The following is a 17029-nucleotide window of genomic DNA, read 5'->3' as shown; positions in this document are numbered from 1 at the left end:
CGATATCGAAACACTAAATCCTATTCAAACACATATTTCTTTTTTTTATATTCGCAAAAAACGAAAACGAGATGCGATACCATTGAGATTTTAGAATTAACTCACAATTTAACTTAGATACCTACACACACTACACTTAGCACTTTTTTCGAGGCTACAATCCATACATATTTAAAAAATCTGCGAACGCTACGCGAACATGCTTTGCCATGCTTAGGAACAATCTAAGGTAACCAATGGTCGAGTTGACACTGACGATAAGAATCAAGTGTATATCTCTGCATCGCCCTGATAAGATTGTTTGAAAAAGATAGTTTTCGAAAGGTTTCGAAAATCATTATAAATGTAAGAGTCCTAATCGTATTAGAATGTTTGTCGAAAAAATTCCGTGAGTTCATTCAGAGTTACTTGAAAATGTCGATCTGCCTTTGAAGAAACCATGCTGATTTTTTGTAATGCTATTTGCCACCTGATTGAATATTTTTCTAATTACTCTTTACTTCACTCTTTAAATAAACCTATTGTTCTGATCGAAATATGGCCAAGAATTAAGCAAAGCTTAGTGAACAATGACCAAAAACTAAATGAACTTAAAAGGATTTGCGTAGCGGTTGGGGAATTTGATTTTTTATCGGTCAACGCTAGAAGAATATATTTTTAATAGCCATTATATTCTTCAACTTTGCTTGGGTCTTGGACGTGCTTCGATCTGAACAATAGGTCAATTTTTAGTGCCTGATAGTGAGATAGAATCCATGCGAATTATTCCTTTCCCAAGTAGGTATGTCAGCAGTTACTGTAACCAAGGCATATCACAAATTGACAGAAAACATGAAAATCCGTTACCATCAGTGACATCGACATTATTGAATGTGGCGTGTTGGTCATCAGCGATTCTGGTGGAAGGAATTTCCTACGAAAGCTACCAACGCTGGATCTCACCAGGGAAACACATTCCCGAACAGTTCCTGTGCATTAGAAAATCGACTGATATGTGCGTGAGTGATGTTTGATTATTGGACATTGGCGGATGCGGATATCTTCTTTTTCTTCTCGTTGGTATTACATCCCTATCTGGGACATTGCCTCCTCACAGATGTTCATTGGGCACTTCTACTGTTGTTAAATGCAAGGTAGCCGAGTTACCATTTTTCCATTCATAAATCATGAAATTTATACGATGGTACATTTATGCCCAGGCAAGTCGAAAAACTTTCCTATCCGAAAATGTTCTAGTCTGGACCGAAAATCGAACCCAGTCACCTTCGGTCTTGCATTGTAACGCGCATCTTACCGCACGGCTAAGGAAGGCCCCATGCCCCAGGAAGGATGCGAGTATGTCATCCATTCCATTCGTTTGGTTGGCTGGTTTTGCAACACACTGGATGCTTTAGGTCACAGATAAAGAGAGTATGGTGGATTCGAGTTTTAATACACGTTTCGAGCGTCCCAGCTTTGTTATTGGATATTTGGATCGGTGGCGAAGCACACGGGAATGTTTTGACAATCTAAACGGAAATAATAGTTTTATTGTACAGCAGGGTTCTTATTGTGTATTTTTATATGTTTTGAAACACGCTGATGACCCCTTGGCAAAAAAAAAGCTTGAATCGTTTCGTTTAGTTTTTTAAATTCAATTTGATATATTCATATTCATTTACTTGCTCATGTCAACATTGTCTATTGTCCCGGAAGCAAAAGAATTTCAAATTTTAGGGCAGATTTCAAAGATTAAAAGAAAGCCCCTCTTTACAATAACATATATACAAAAAATGCTATCTAAAGAAAATGTACTGTCGGAATGTATTTCGGGAATAACAAAACCATTTATCATAGCAAAATTTGTTATACTTATGATATTCATTTGTTATTCACTTCTACCTGAGGTATGTGTTACTATAAGCATAGACCTTGAAAACGGTGTTATTTTCAACCAGTATGACTGACAAAATCTCCCAAGTGCAGCTTTTGTACTGATGGTGCTTTGAATAAACAATTTGTACCCGACGCTCCTGGTGTAGATCCAATCGATAGGATACATCGACAACCAAGGTATGGGCGATTTTATCCATGTCAACCAGGTCCAATGGTGGTGGCTGCAGTGCGAAACTTTGACATACTACGCGGTGGGATTCTGATCCGAATGATATCGTTTTGGATCACACAAACAGTGCTCAGCTGGATGAGACCCAATACTGTGTGTGGTGACGGTACTCAGCCGATGATGCAATCATGCAACAATACGTGTCAATGTTACTGTAAGTGGGAAAAGCAACAAGAGCTCAGCTATTCGAGAGCAAAATTTGCTATATTGAAAACCCCACTTGCAGCGGAAAAGTCGGTTTTAATCGGGGGTCTGATGTTTTGGTTGTGTTTTCGTAGTGTAGATGCAGTCTCGTTTCTTCTGCTTGTCGTTTATGGAACTGTCAGTGTGGAACGCACCTATCTCTTTCTTTCCCATGATTCTTCTTATGGCTGTCAGTGCGGAATTTTCTATGTTGGCTACGAAATGAACTGTGGTGCAGTGCAGGTATACAAGTGTCAGTCCCGTGGTTTTAATATGTTCTCTATTATGAATGGGGAATTCGTAGGGACAAAGCAAACATTAAAAAAAAACAGAATAATCCACATAGCGGTGATGATGCTTTTCCCGCTCATTATAAAATACTAGCGAAAGAAACCCAGCTTTGCCCGGGTGTTGAAAATGTCACAATGAACTTTTTGTAGCACTACACTCTAGATCAATTTCCGTGCGTTTGTTTTGTTTTCCTCAACAGCTGACCAAAAATAGTATTCAAATGATTTTTTACATTTCCCCGTTATATTTTCACCAACCTTTTGCATACACAAACCTTGCGGATAACAAAACGAATCGATTAGGGAAAAAATCTTGCAAATCGGTCAACCCGTTCGCGAGTTAAATCGTCAGGAAGGAAATCTCAACTCATTTTTATTATATAGAAGATATCTGGAAAAGTTCTTAGCGCTGGAAGGTTGTCATATTGACATCCAAAATAACAACTCAAACATGCATACTAGATCCAAACCGAGTTCATCATAAACCGAACCAAAATCGCACCCAGTTTGAACACGAGTGTGCGCCCAAGTTCAAACACACACGTAAAAAAATTTAATGTTATTTAATATTAATATTTCTAATACTTTTTTGTCAAAGCAGGCGCTTAATAATAGGTATAAGAAAAAACTTATACATTGCATTAGTCACATACATTCCGAAACTTATACTTTTCATTAACTTATGAATGCTATTAGCTTTTTGATATTGGGTCATTCATTAGGTGACATAATGAAGAGTATAAGTATTTTCGAATGGTTTTTTTCATAACATATAAGGTTATTTTTTTTACGTGCACGGGTTTGAACATCACTCAAAATAATTGTCACTTAATTTCCACTATAAAAATCATGTAGGCTTTAAAAATCGACATTTATGATAACCTTACTTGTGTCCAATAAAACTTACTCACATGTCATATGCATACCAAGAACAAATGTAGTGAAATTTAAATGAAAATGTAGAAAACAATAGCTATGTTCTTTTATAGTGAATACTACTTGTCACGAATGTATGAATAACATATGAGTGGGGTACTCAGACAGAAGTGTATGTTTTGCATCAATCGCTAATGGAAAATTGTGCAGAAATATCATAAGAGCAATTTACAAAAAAAAGTCTTTGAGTGTGAAATAAATGTTTCATATTCTATTTTTGATCTCGTCCGCTTCTAGTGGACGGGAAATTTTAACACTAACACGGATATTTCGCAAACTATAATGCCAATTCACTTAAAATCAATGTGTTTGTTGAAATTTCAATTCACTTGAATTTAATTACTTTTTTTAGTGAATTGAGAGCAGTGAGTACCATCACTAACAAACAGGGTTCGGATTTCTCACTCACTCACGCGACAACTGATCACTCCACCATGCATTTTATCCGGATAAATTACAGTGCGATAAACTCCGGCACAAGCGATGGTGCGAAAAATTGTTATCCTTCTTCCCATGCTTCGCGAAAATCAAATGCTGCTTACTTTGCCTCTCCAAGCTGATTGAGTCTGACGATGCGCCACGATAAGTAGAAGGTTCAATACAGCAGTTTTTCCCTTCGCTTTCAATCAATTCATGTGGTGGTGTGGTTATAGTGGGCGTACTGAAAATTTTAAAATTGTTTTGGGTTCGAATCCCGTTGCGGTCCTAAATTTTTGTAAATATGCTTGTAAAATTTATCTGGTGAGGCGACGAGAAGGAAAATTTGTGGATTAAAATTAAATTATCCGGCGATCCGGCGCTCACGAATTTATCACCCGCCATTCTATCCGGATAAAAATGTTGTGTGAGAATACTTCCTCACAGGGGGACCATGAAAAATCACACTCCGCTTAATGGATTAATCGCAGGTTTTTATTCATATGAGTGAGAATTCCGAAGCCTGCTAACAAATCATTTAACTTCTACAAACGAAGCTAGATGGAAAATATCCGCATATGTTTTCATGTAACTCTCAAGTGAAAATTATTTTGAGTGGGAAGTTTAAACATCAGTTTACACACATGCATGCTGTTCATCTGTTCATGTTGGTCAAGTGGTTTTTCTTCTTGAGTAGAGGTGTTGGCCTAGTGAATGGATCTAAGTGTGCTGCGCTTGTGGACGGACATGGAAATGTCAACGACTGAAAATTAAATTTTGGCTGATTTGCTGAAATTCAAGTTTTTGGAAAAAATCGGAGCGAACGTTCGTGGATCTATGGATACGAAAAGTGAAAGTCGGAGTAACAATACTGAAGAACTCGCTGATAGGATCTAAGTCATTTCTTTAAGGATTTTTTTTCTGTTGAGCTAGTTTGCGGCAATGGGCAGATCCAATCGTTCCTTTGTTCCAGGGTGGTCTGTTGAGCGGAATGTGAAGAACTCGTTTCCTGGGACTTAAAGTAAAATAAAGAAATTTTTCAAGATGGAAAACGTCCAGGAATTTGATGTTTAGAGGGCTTACGTATCCTGAGAAATCCGGTGAGTGTGTTCCATGTAGCCTCTAGCCGCTTCAGTCTGAATCTGTTTACTAGCATAGTGTTAATAACGAGCAGCCTTGTTCGTGGGGATAAACGCCTTTGTATGAAAAGTGTAATTTCGTGTCAATATTTGTGCCTGGAACTCTTTCGTTATTCAAAACTGGCTACAACATAACATTACCCAAAGTCTCAAATTCAAAGTCTCATACATACATTGATTTTTATATGTAAACTATTTATTAACACAGCGGCACGACTACAGTAAAAAATTCAGTAAGTGTTACAATCAAACGGTCTTCATTGGTAAAAATCAGAAAATCATTTTGTGTGGTTAAAAAATTTCCCATGCCTTTTATATTTTTCATTCGCATTTTGAAATACATTTACAAATACCTTTCTATGCCAGAACTATCCTAGTATCTATATTTACCATAGATCAATTTACATATATAGTAGAGTGGGGCGCAGTTGTATGGAAAAACGCAAACTTCGTCCGATCAAGTGAGATCAAGGTTTTTCTGAATCGTGTTGGGACCCAAATCAACTGTGCAAAATATGGGCTCGATTGGTTGCAACCTCGCATGCCGCATCGCGTTTTAAATTTACAAGGAGATTAGTATGGGAAAACGTACTTTTTTACATTTTTGCTCTTAGCGGTTTCAATTTATCATCAATCACGTGACTCAATACGTTAGCATATAGTCTGAAAGATGCCGAAAGACTTTGCCGAAGAAGGTACGTAGCTGGAAGGTCTACAAAAAATGTTATTACGTTTCGAAAATTGATTGTTCAAACCATATGCAAGAAATCAATGTTTCTGCCAGCACTACCGGACAACCTATGGGTATCGAAACATCTTCCTTCTTGACGGATTTTTTACTTAGTGAAATTATTCTGGATAGCTCCCATTAGCTCAATAGCCCTATAGGATTAATTATTTTGAAATAACACTCAGTTAAATTATTGGTCTACGTAGTACGGCAGTGCTGGCAGAATAAACGATTTTTTGCATATGGTTTGAACACTCAATCTTCGAAGCGTTTTGACTTTTTTCGTGGACGTTCCAGCAACGTGCCTTCTTCAGCAAAGTTTTTCGGCATCTTTTGGGTTATACTTTAACGCAATGTGCCACTTGGTTAACGATGAACTGAAACCTCTAGTAGTAGAAATGCAAAAATACACGTTCTCCCATACTAATTTCCATACAAACTTCAAACGCGATGCGGAAAGCAAGGAAGCAACCAATCAGTCCCAAATTCTGCACAGTTGTTCAGGACCCAGAATGGCTTCGAAAAACCATTGATTTGAAAAAATGACCATGATGCCCCACTCTAATATATAGTGCCGCCGCTCAATCCAAACACAATTTGCATATAGGGTGGGTGTACCAATTGTCGCCATACATAAGAACAACTATTCTTTTAAAAATAAGTAAAAGGCATGTGGGTGAACTTTATATATCAAGGGAAAGGTTTTACTTCCTGCATCTTAGAACAGCTGTGAAAACCACTATAAAAATTGTTATTATCCTCAAAATTGATTAATCCATAATAGGAACGCATGAACCAGTTGTGGCATTTAAGCATATGCGGTATTTCGAAAAATTTCGTTTCAGGTGGTTCGAAACGAAATTCCGCGGAATTTCGCGGAATTTGAGCATGGCGAAATCTGAATTCTTGATTTCGTTTCGTTTCGTAAAATTACTAAAATTTCGCTAGAAAAAACTAGCTTCTAACGAAATTTAACGGAATTCCGCGGAATTTCGAAACAAATTTAGACTTAAGCCATACTGCCTTGTACAGTCGTGTATTATCAAAAATTTCGACTGTTTTCAAAACCTAATGTTATACAAATCTATCTATTAACGCCTACTAATCAATCCCATTCTGAGTAAACAAATACGTATTTAGTTTTCTTCTATAAAACGTTTCCGGTGTTTTGTTAGAAATGTCCACCACTGCCGTAATCTGAAAAAGTGACGTATGCGCCATTTTACAACATACATGATTTCCATTTTTCTGTTAAAGAGTACGATGAGTACTACTCGTTCCCAAGATTCCCAAAAACATATTAGGGTATCCAGGATCCAGAATATATGAAAGTTCAATCCTTCTCATGTTTGTAATTTCTTCTTATCTAAAAACCCCTATTTTTTTGAAGAAATTCCTTGAAGATTTTTCTTTTCTCCAAGTTTTACTTCTAGACATTTCTTTGGCTATTCTTTCAGAAAAATCTCCAGCATTTCCTTCAAGAATGCATTCGAGAGTTCCTTCAAGACTACATACGGAATTTCTTCCCAAAATTCCACCAGAAGTTTATTCAGAAATTTATGACGGAAATCCTCCGATTTCACTCCATAATTTCACTTGTAAATCTATAAAAAATTCCTTCGGTAATTCTTCTAGGAACTTTTCCGGGCATTCCTCCGGGAACTTTTCCTTTAATTCCTTTGGAATAACTTCCAGGATTTTTTTCGGGAATACCTCCATAAATTCAATAGCGAAATCCTATAGGACTTCATTATAGAATTCTTCTCGCAATTACTTCAGAATATCCTTCAAGAATTCCACTAGAAATTTCTTTAGGAATTTCTATTTCCACGGGAATTTTTCCACGGAATTGTCCTAGAGTTCTTTCCGGACTTCACTCGGAATTTACTCCAGCCTTTCATTCGGAAATTAATTCGAGAGTTCCTCTGGGATATTTTCCAAGAGCTTTTCCATGAATTTCTTCAGAACAAACCCCCAGAATCCATCCGGCAATTTCTTTATCAATTCATCTGGGAATACTTTCAGGATTTCATCTGGGAATTTCTGCACTAATTCCACCTGGTTTTTTTTCGGGAATTCCATCAGATATTTCTCCGGAGATTCCTATAGGAACTTCTCCCAGAATTATTTCAGAACTTCCTTGTGGGAGTTCCTCCGAAAATGCTTGTGGGAGTTCCTTCAGGAGTATTTCCAAGATTTCAAGGGAAATGGAATTTCGGAAGTTCCTCTAGAAATTCAACTGATATTCCACCTGATGTTCCTCTGAACATTTCTCCAGGAATTCATTCGGGCTTTCTTTCAGAAATTCATTCAGGCTTTCTTCAAGAACTCATTTAGGCTTTCTTCAGCAATTTATCTTCAAATTCCTCCAGAGGTTCCTCAGAGAATTTCTCTGGGAGTTCCTCCGGGAGGTCCTTTAAGAGCTCTTCCAATTCATTTTTTAGTTCATCCAGGAGTTCTTACGAGAGTTCCTCCAGGATTTCCTCCGGAAATTCTTCCTGTAGTACTTCAAGAAATTCCTCCAGAAGTTCCTCTGAGAATTCCTCTTATAATTTCTCCGGGAATTTCTCCAGATATTTCTCCGGGTGTTCCTCCAGAAATTACTCTCGAAGTTCCTCTGAGAGGTTCCTCTGCCGGTGAAACTCCCGGAGGAATTCTCGTAGAAACTGCTGGTTGAACTCCCGGAGGAATTCCCGAAGGAACTGCCGGAGGAGCTCCCGTAAGAACTCCCGGTGGAATTTCAGGCGAAACACCTAGAAGAATTCCTAGAGGACCTCCCGGAGTAACTCCCAGAGAAACTATCGGAAGAACTTCGGGAGCAATTTCCAGCTAAATTTATGAAGAAAATCTTAATGATTTCCAGAAAAAAAACCTGAATGATTTCCTGGAAGAGCTACTGGTGGAACTACATGAGGAATTGCCGGAGAAACTCCCGGATGAATTTCCAGTGGAATTCCCGGAGGAACTCTCGGAGGAATTATCGACGGAACTTCCGGAAAAAATTCTGTAGAAACTTCTGGGATAATTTTCTAAGGATCCCCCGGAGGAACTGCCAGTGAAACTACCAGAAGAATTCTTGGAAAAAATCTTGGAGAATTCATCTTATAGACAAATCTCGTCAAGCTGAAACCTTTGTAGGGGTATGTAGATGGACCATCCTCATCATTATCATAGGACCTCCCGGAGAATTCCTTGAGGAGCTCCCAGATAAATTCTCAGGTGAGCTTTTGGTGAAATGCATATATAAATTAAAGAAGTCTAAATGAATTCCAATTCTGGAGAAATTCCGGGAAGAATTTTCATTAACAGTCGATAGAACTACCGGAGGAACTCCCGGAGGAATGGAGGAGTTCTTGGAGGAACTGCCGGTGGAACTCCTGGAAGAATTCCCGGAGGAACGCCCGGAGGAATTTTCGGAGAAGCTCCTCGAGGATCTCCCAGTGGAAATCTTGAAGTTTCCACCGGAATTCTTTAAGGATTTCTTTGAGAATCAATCTATGAATTCCTCCGAAAATTCCATTTTTGATTTTATTTTCGGTATAATTTATGTATACTTTTTCGGTGGAATTCCTAGAGAAATTCTTTGTAATTTTCACAAGTAATAATTTGAAACTTTTAAGGCAAATTTTATGGCAATTACACAAGAAATTCGAAGATTTTTCGCAGAATTCTCAGGAATGTGCACGGTGCAATTTTTCAGAAATTTTTATGAGAAAAAGCACGAAATTATCTGAAGAATTATAAAGGACAACTTATAAAAGAGTTCGTGGAGGATTTCTTGCAGTAAATAATGGTGGAATTTTCGGATCAATTCCCGGCGAAATGTATGGTGGAATTCCTAAAGACTTTGCCTACTTTGCTGATAGAATTCTGGATAGAATGCCTGGAGCAATTGTCAAAGGAGTTCCTGGAGAAAGCTTGCATATTGGTTTTGACGTAAACTACGTCTAAGGGGAGACTTCAGATACAGGGTGTAAAACGAAATTTCCAAATTCGAGACCGTCACGAAATTAGGATAGATTTCAAACGCTAATAGCGTCTTTATCTTTCGATGGATTTTCGACATTTGCTTATCAATCGATTCAGAAACTCTCCAGCAATTTGCCAATTCTATTGATACTATTGATTATCAACGTTAAACTATTGAAAATAATGTTTCTTTCCAAACCGGGAGAAAAAATCAATTCCGTTCATAAATCCCCAACACGGACATCAGATTGCAGTAAGGTACGGGCCTTTTGATCCACTGCTTCGTTTATCCTGTGTATAAAAAGCCCCGTGTTTCGCGTGCGCGCGTCATTTTCATTCTGAATGTCACGGCGAGCGGACCAGGGCGTCCAGAAGCGGTCCCAGTGACAACGGCTGTCTCAGCGGTGTGGTGGTGCGGATGAAATTTTTTCGGTCGGTCGTGGTGGCCGTCGTGGAAACAGCAGCACAACATTTTCATCCGTGTCCCATCTTCGACGGATCTGGCAATCGACGGCGTACGTTGAGCCGAATCATCAGATGGCGGTCGCGCAGCCCAGTGGCTGCTGATAAGGCACATAAGTGGCAATTAATCGGTTCTTTTCAGGACCATCATTATATTTGGGAGGAAGTTGAAATAATTTTCCTAAAGTGCAATCGTTAGGAACTGGAAAATTCTTCGGTGAAATTTTCTAGCGTAATTCGGAGTTGTATGATTTTAGTGATTGAGAATGTTGATATTAGACGAACTTTCTTCATAGAACAAAGCATAATTGTTTGGCATCGGTAGCGGAATCATAGCATTAGTGCCGGTCCGAGCATAGGCTGTCATCGGAAGATTGCTACAGCAATTTATTCACTAATGTGATATTTGCAACGATTTGGATGTTGTAGGCACAACATGAAATTTTCCCGCGAGACTAATTTTGTATTTTTCCTGTTGATTGAAAAAGAAATCGGTTCCGAGATGAACTTTATTCAAAGCGCAACGCTAACGTCGGTAGTTGAATCCCAAGCAAGTAGCGGAAGGAGACCATGCAAACAATTGATTCGCATTATGACTGAAAAAATTGTATGGCGTCAGTATTGATGTTTGCTACAGATTTTTTGACGTAAGCTTCGTCTAAGGGGAAGACTCAGATACAGGGTTTAATACGGAAATTTCCAATTTCGAGACTGTCACAAAAATTAAGATAGATTTCAAACGCTGATAGCGTCTTTATCTTATTTTCAACATTTGCTTATCAATCGATTCGGAAACCCTTCAGCAATTTGCCAATTCTATTGATACTATAGATTATCATTAATGCTTAATTTTTTTTCCAACACAAATATGATTTTGAAAAAGTATCACCGGCGCGTGCTTACTCGCAATCTACATGCTGATACATTTACAGTTACATCAAACAACTGAAAACCGAAATACGCCACTCCAAAATTACGAGGTGACAATGTTAGAAAGAGACAAAAGATAGGAAAAATAACACGGTGTGTAGTGCCTCCCCGAGTCACCTTAAGAGCCACTTTCATTGATGGTAGCCGATCGTTAGTACTTCATATCAAATATCATATCATATCATAGCATATCAAAGAATATTGTGGCCAAATTTCATAAAATTTGGTCAACAAAAACCCCCCTGACAATAATAGAACAAAACCTGCCAAAGCCGTCATTCCTCCTACATCATTCAAGAAAATTTAAACTGAGCGCTGCTAATGTTAATGACGACGACCGCGCGACCCACACCATCGCCGGGAATAAAATTTCCAGTAGGAGCTCCGCCGATGACGAAGGTGGTACCAGGGTCTGCTCTCCGCGATATCTCGAACGAAATGGCTCGCGCGCGCGGAAGAGCTGCTTTCTTGTAATCAATAAAGTTGAACCTTTAGCCACGCCCCTTTGGGGTGTGTGTGACGGTTACACAATATTTGCAGTCATACCGGCCAACAAAGAGGCGGGACTAATGAGCCATCTTTATTGATTATAAGAAAACTGCTCTCCCACGCGCGCGTAGTAGTAGTAGTAAAATTCTTCTTTATTTAAAACATTTTTTGTTCTACAATCAATTTATACATGTACAGTGATCGGCCGGCTTGGCCCTCCAACTTCAATTTCAAATATTGTTATTATTATTATTATTATGCTATTACTTAATTTTTAACATATAATGTATCATGACGGCCTTTAGGAGGCGCTGGTGTGTTTTTTTTAATTTGATAACCTAACTACTATGTACACTAATATTTACAATAAAAAATTTGATAACCTAGATTGGAACTAGCGCCCTAATTGGAGCCTGATCCGAATGCAAGCAACGGACCCTAAACTTTTCTTTACACTCACCAAAGCGTTCATGTAAGGTTTTTATTCCGGCCAGACGGTGGACCTCGGATGTTCTTGTCCTGGGAGGGGTGTTGAGGATCATCCTCAGGAATTTGTTTTGGACCCGTTGAAGTTTGAGGTGGTGGGTTTTAGCGCAGCTCTCCCAGACCGGCATGCCGTATTCGATCTCAGTGAGAATGATTTGCTTGTAAACAGCAAGTTTATTTTTTATGGACAATGACGACCGACGGTTGATCGAAGGGTACAGTAGTTTCAACAAGACGTTACACTTCGTCACCGTTTTGTCAACCTGTTGCCTGAAAATAAGCTTGCTGTCAAGAGTCAAGCCAAGGTAGTCGGCCTCATTTGCCCGTTCCACAGTCGTGCCATTGAAGATGATTTTACAGTCCACAGGCGGAACATGTTTAGGGGATTTAGAATGGGGAAAAATGATGACGTGGGTCTTCGCCGCGTTGATACAGATCTTCCAGCTGGAGAGGTTTTCTGTCAGGGCATCAAGGCCTCGTTGGAGTTTTGCCACTAGCGCTCTGATCACTCTACCATTGTAGACGATGGAAGTGTCATCTGCGAACAGAGACAGAATGCCGCCTTCTGGAGGTTCTGGCATATCGGAGGTGAACAGATTGAAAAGCAGGGGCACGAGGATACTTCCCTGGGGAACGCCTGCGATGATGTTTTGCGCATTGGAACTCGATCCGCTGATTGAGACCCGGAATGCCCTTGCCGACAGATAATTGTTGATGATTTTCACCAGGTAGCTGGGAAGATTGTAGCGTTGTAGTTTGTACACCAGGCCATCATGCCATACATTATCGAACGTCTTCTCGACATCGAGTAAGGCCATGGCGGATGTTTTTTAGATAAACTTGTTCCGTCTGAGGACGTTGGTAACCCTGGTCAGTTAGTGTACGGTTGACCGACCGCGTCGGAAACCAAACTGTTCCTCGAGCAAGATGTTGAGATTTTCGGCAGACTCAAGTAACCGATGATGAATAGCTTTTTCGAATAGCTTGGATAACCCTGAGAGAAGGCTGATGGGTCGATAACTTTTGGGGGAGGAAGGATCCTTCCCAGGCTTCCGGATGGGGATGACTTTCGCTGACTTCCAGGACGACGGGAAGTAGCTAAGCCGGAGACACTGATTAAAGATCAGCGAGAGGTGCTCAAAGAACGGAGCACTCATGTGTTTGAGCTCGAGATTCAGGATGCTGTCGAAGCCTGGGGCCTTCATGTTCTTCGACGATTTGATATAGGCCGTCAATTCGTCAGCTGAGATCTCCAACTCCTCCGAGAAGTCGTTGGGAATCAAATGGATATTGTTAGCATGCTCGTTGACGGCTGCTTCGTGTGCACTGATGATGTTCTGCCCAAGATTGTGTGAGCTGACGAAGTGACGACCTATTTCAGCGACCTTCTCTGCAGGAGTTATCAAGCGATCCTTAGAGCCATTATTGTCTTGTGGGATCAAAGGTGGAATGGGCCGAGGCTTGGATTTTAGTATTTTTGGCCATTTTCCAGAACGGCTTAGCATAATCTGGGAGAGTGCAGATCTTATTTGAGAAATCGTTATTTTGAGGTCCACCAATTTTTGTGATTCGATTGCAGCGTGCCTTAAGTTCAGTGACGAGTGACATTCCGCAATCGAATCAAATCTTTGGTGAGTGTATCGATGTTTAAGGAGTTGCTTACCTACCAAGCCGTCGGTACATGTTGCTTCCGGGCCGCCGTGATCGCCTCCTCGATAGCGCACAGCTGGCGGTCGATACTTTCCGGCGTCTCCGGACGCACCTCGTAGTCGACGGTGTTATCGACGCACTGCTGGAACCGCTGCCAGTTTACTCGGTGGTAGTTCCGCCGTAACTGCTGGTGCCGATTGACCGAGGAGCCCAGTTCCGCCACCACCGGATAGTGATCCGAACTGAGCTCCTGGTATACAACCGGCTGCGAGACGTGGTCACTCAGGTTTGTTACGTAGAGGTCGAGCGTTGCGTGGGCACCGGACCGACTCAGCCGAGTGGGGGAATCCGGGCTCAGGATCGTGTAGTGGCCTTCCTCCATGTCGTTGCTCCAGATGGTGCCGTTTCGATTGCCGCGACTGTTGCCCCAGGCTTGATGTTTGGCATTCAAGTCGCCGGCAATGACATACTGGCCTTGCCTCCGCGTCAGCTTGACGATGTCCCTCCGAAGGGCAGCCGATGATCCATCGCCGGCTTTGGCTTGCGTTGGACCCCACGCGCGCGTGGCATTTCAGCACCTAAAAACTCATGGATGTGTTGAATCATCGTATGTTTTCTGTATGTATGTAGAATCACGAGCGCGCGTCAAACGGAGAAGCTGCAAAAATGTTTTCGCATGGATGACTATCTACCGAAATTATAAGACTTTCTCTGAATCGTGCTCTCGTGATTCTACTACCGACGGAAAACAATCTGCCATCACCAAGCAATTAAGTTCTACTTTGATCAAAATTCATCTCGCTTCAAGTTGTGACATAAAAGCTACTTTCATTGATGGTAGCCAATCGTTAGTATGGGAAATTACGGCTTTGGCAGGTTTTGATCTATTACTGTCAGGGGGTTTTCTGTAACTAATTATGCTCAAATGTGGCCTTCTTTGTATATCAAAGAATATTGTGGCCAAATTTCATAAACTACGTTAACTACGTCTAAGGGGAAGCCTAGGATACAGGGTGCAGAATGATTTCCAAATTGGGGACCGTCACGAAATCATGTAAGATTTCAAACGGTAATGGCGACTTTACCTTTCGACGGATTTTCGAGATTTTGTTATTAATAGATTCGGAAACTTTCCACCAATTTGCTAATTGTATTAAAACTATTCATTGTCAACGGCAAACTATTGAAAATGTTATTTCTTTCCAAACCGGGTGAAAAATTCAAAAATAATCCCGTTCATAAATCCCCAACACGGACATCAGATTGCAGTAAGGTGCGGGCCTTTTGATCCACTGCTTCGTTTTTCCTGTGTATAAAAAGCCCCGTGTTTCGCGTGCGCGCGTCATTTTCATTCTGGATTTCATGGAAAGCGGACCAAGGCGTCTAGAAGCGGTCCTAGCGACAACGGATGAAAATTTTTCGTTCGATAGTGGTGGCGGTCGTGGCAACAGCAGTACATCTTTACATACAAGCAGCATTTTTGGATCTGGCAATTAACGGCGTGCGTAGAGCCGAATCATCAGATGGCTGTCGCGCAGTCCAGTAGTTGTTGTTGGTGAGGCACATAATTGGGAATGAATCGGATCTTTTCAGAACCACCATTATGTTTGGGAGGAAGGTTAAGTTGAAATAATTTGTCAATAGTGCAACCGCTAGGAACTAGAAAATTTTTCAGTGAAATATTCTAGCGTGATTCTGAGCTCAATTATATGATGTTTGTCTAGCACTTAACTACTCTTCTTGCTGTGGATGTAATTTCGAACAATGATTCAGTGATTGATAAGTGATTGAGAAAGTTGATATAAGACGAACTTTTTTCATAGAACAAAGCATAATTGTTTGGTATCGGTAGCGTTATCATAGCATTACTGCCGGTCCGAGCGCGCGTCAGAAGGAGAAGCTGCAAATATGTATTCGCATGGATGGAAATAAAACCTTAAGCAAGTAGCAGGCTACCTACTAGAATTATAATCTTGATGGGAAATTTCACTTGACTGTTACTGCTATCCACGCGAATAATTATCGGCAGCGTCTTTTTATAACGCGCGCTTGTGATTCTGCTACCGATGGAAAACAATCTGCCATCACCAAGCAATTAAGTTTTACTTTCAACAAAATTCATCTCCCCTCAAGTTGTGACTTAAGAGCTACTTTCTCTGATGGTAGCCAATCATTAGTACTTCAGACAAGAAAATTTAATCTGAGCGCGAACGTCGAAGCCGATGGTGGGACTACGATCTGCTTTTCGCGATATCTCGAACGAAATGGCTCGCGCGCATCAGAAGAGCTGCTTTCTTGTAATCAATAAAGTTAAACCAGTAGTCACGCCCTTTAGTAAGTGTGTGACGGGTACACAATATTTGCAGTAATACCGGACAACAAAGAGGCGGGACTAATGGGCCTCCTTTATTGATTATAAGAAAACTGCTTTCCCCGCGCGCGTGGCATTTCATTTTAAATGTCGCGGAGAGCGGTCCAGCAACGGTAGAGATGTCGCAAATTAATCGATTACTTCGATTAATCGATTATTTGTTGTGATAATCGATAAATTTTTAAATCGATTACTTCCCAACGATCTTCTTATTGGCATTACATCCCCACACTGGGACAGAGCCGCCTCGCAGCTTAGTGTTCACTAAGCACTTCCACAGTTATTAACTGCGAGGTTTCTAAGCCAGGTTACCATTTTTGCATTCGTATATCATGAGGCTAGCACGATGATACTTTTATGCCCAGGAAGTCGAGACAATTTCCAATCCGAAAATTGCCTAGACCGGCACCGGGAATCGAACCCAGCCACCCTCAGCATGGTCTTGCTTTGTAGCCGCGCGTCTTACCACACGGCTAAGGAGGGCCCCTTCCCAACTTCCCAACGGTTAATCGATTCAATAATCGACAAGAATCGAGTATAATCGATTAATCGGGATTTTACGACAACTTTTAGATTTTGATTACTTCAATTATTCGATTCATCGTTATGATAATCGATTAATTTTGATTCGATTACTACTCAACGATAAATCGATTCAATAATCGTCAAGAATCGAGAGTAATCGATTGATCGAGATTTTACGACATCTCTAAGCATCGGCGGAGTTGCTGAGCAAATTTTATTCCAAATACATATGGGATATTGTAAAAATCGGTTCTTCTCAGGGCTTCCATCCTATACAAAGGAAGATTGAGGCGAGGCGAACTTTTTCGAAGTGCAAATTAACCGCTAGGAGACGCCATAAAGTTGCCT

General features: G+C 40.5%; 1 protein-coding gene across 3 annotated transcripts in view; it reads left to right on the top strand.

Moving 5' to 3' along the window:
• The window catches only part of LOC134227910 (limbic system-associated membrane protein-like), a 517094-nt gene that overhangs the window by 14365 nt on the left and 485700 nt on the right, over nt 1–17029 (top strand). The window contains exons 1-2 of one of the 3 annotated variants that reach the window (XM_062709616.1): nt 4559–4792; nt 4864–5030. The exons of 1 other annotated variant lie outside the window; for it this stretch is intronic. The gene's annotated coding sequence lies outside the window, so the exon portion shown is untranslated. Of the gene's footprint in view, nt 1–4558; nt 5031–17029 lie in introns of those variants that run through there. One more of the 3 variants, XM_062709614.1, reaches the window with a different exon arrangement.

Source organism: Armigeres subalbatus, chromosome 3, assembly GCF_024139115.2.
Source record: "Armigeres subalbatus isolate Guangzhou_Male chromosome 3, GZ_Asu_2, whole genome shotgun sequence".
Lineage (NCBI taxonomy): Eukaryota > Metazoa > Arthropoda > Insecta > Diptera > Culicidae > Armigeres > Armigeres subalbatus.
The sequence above is the reverse complement of the archived record's forward strand: the minus strand, read 5'-3'. Positions and strand labels throughout refer to the sequence as shown.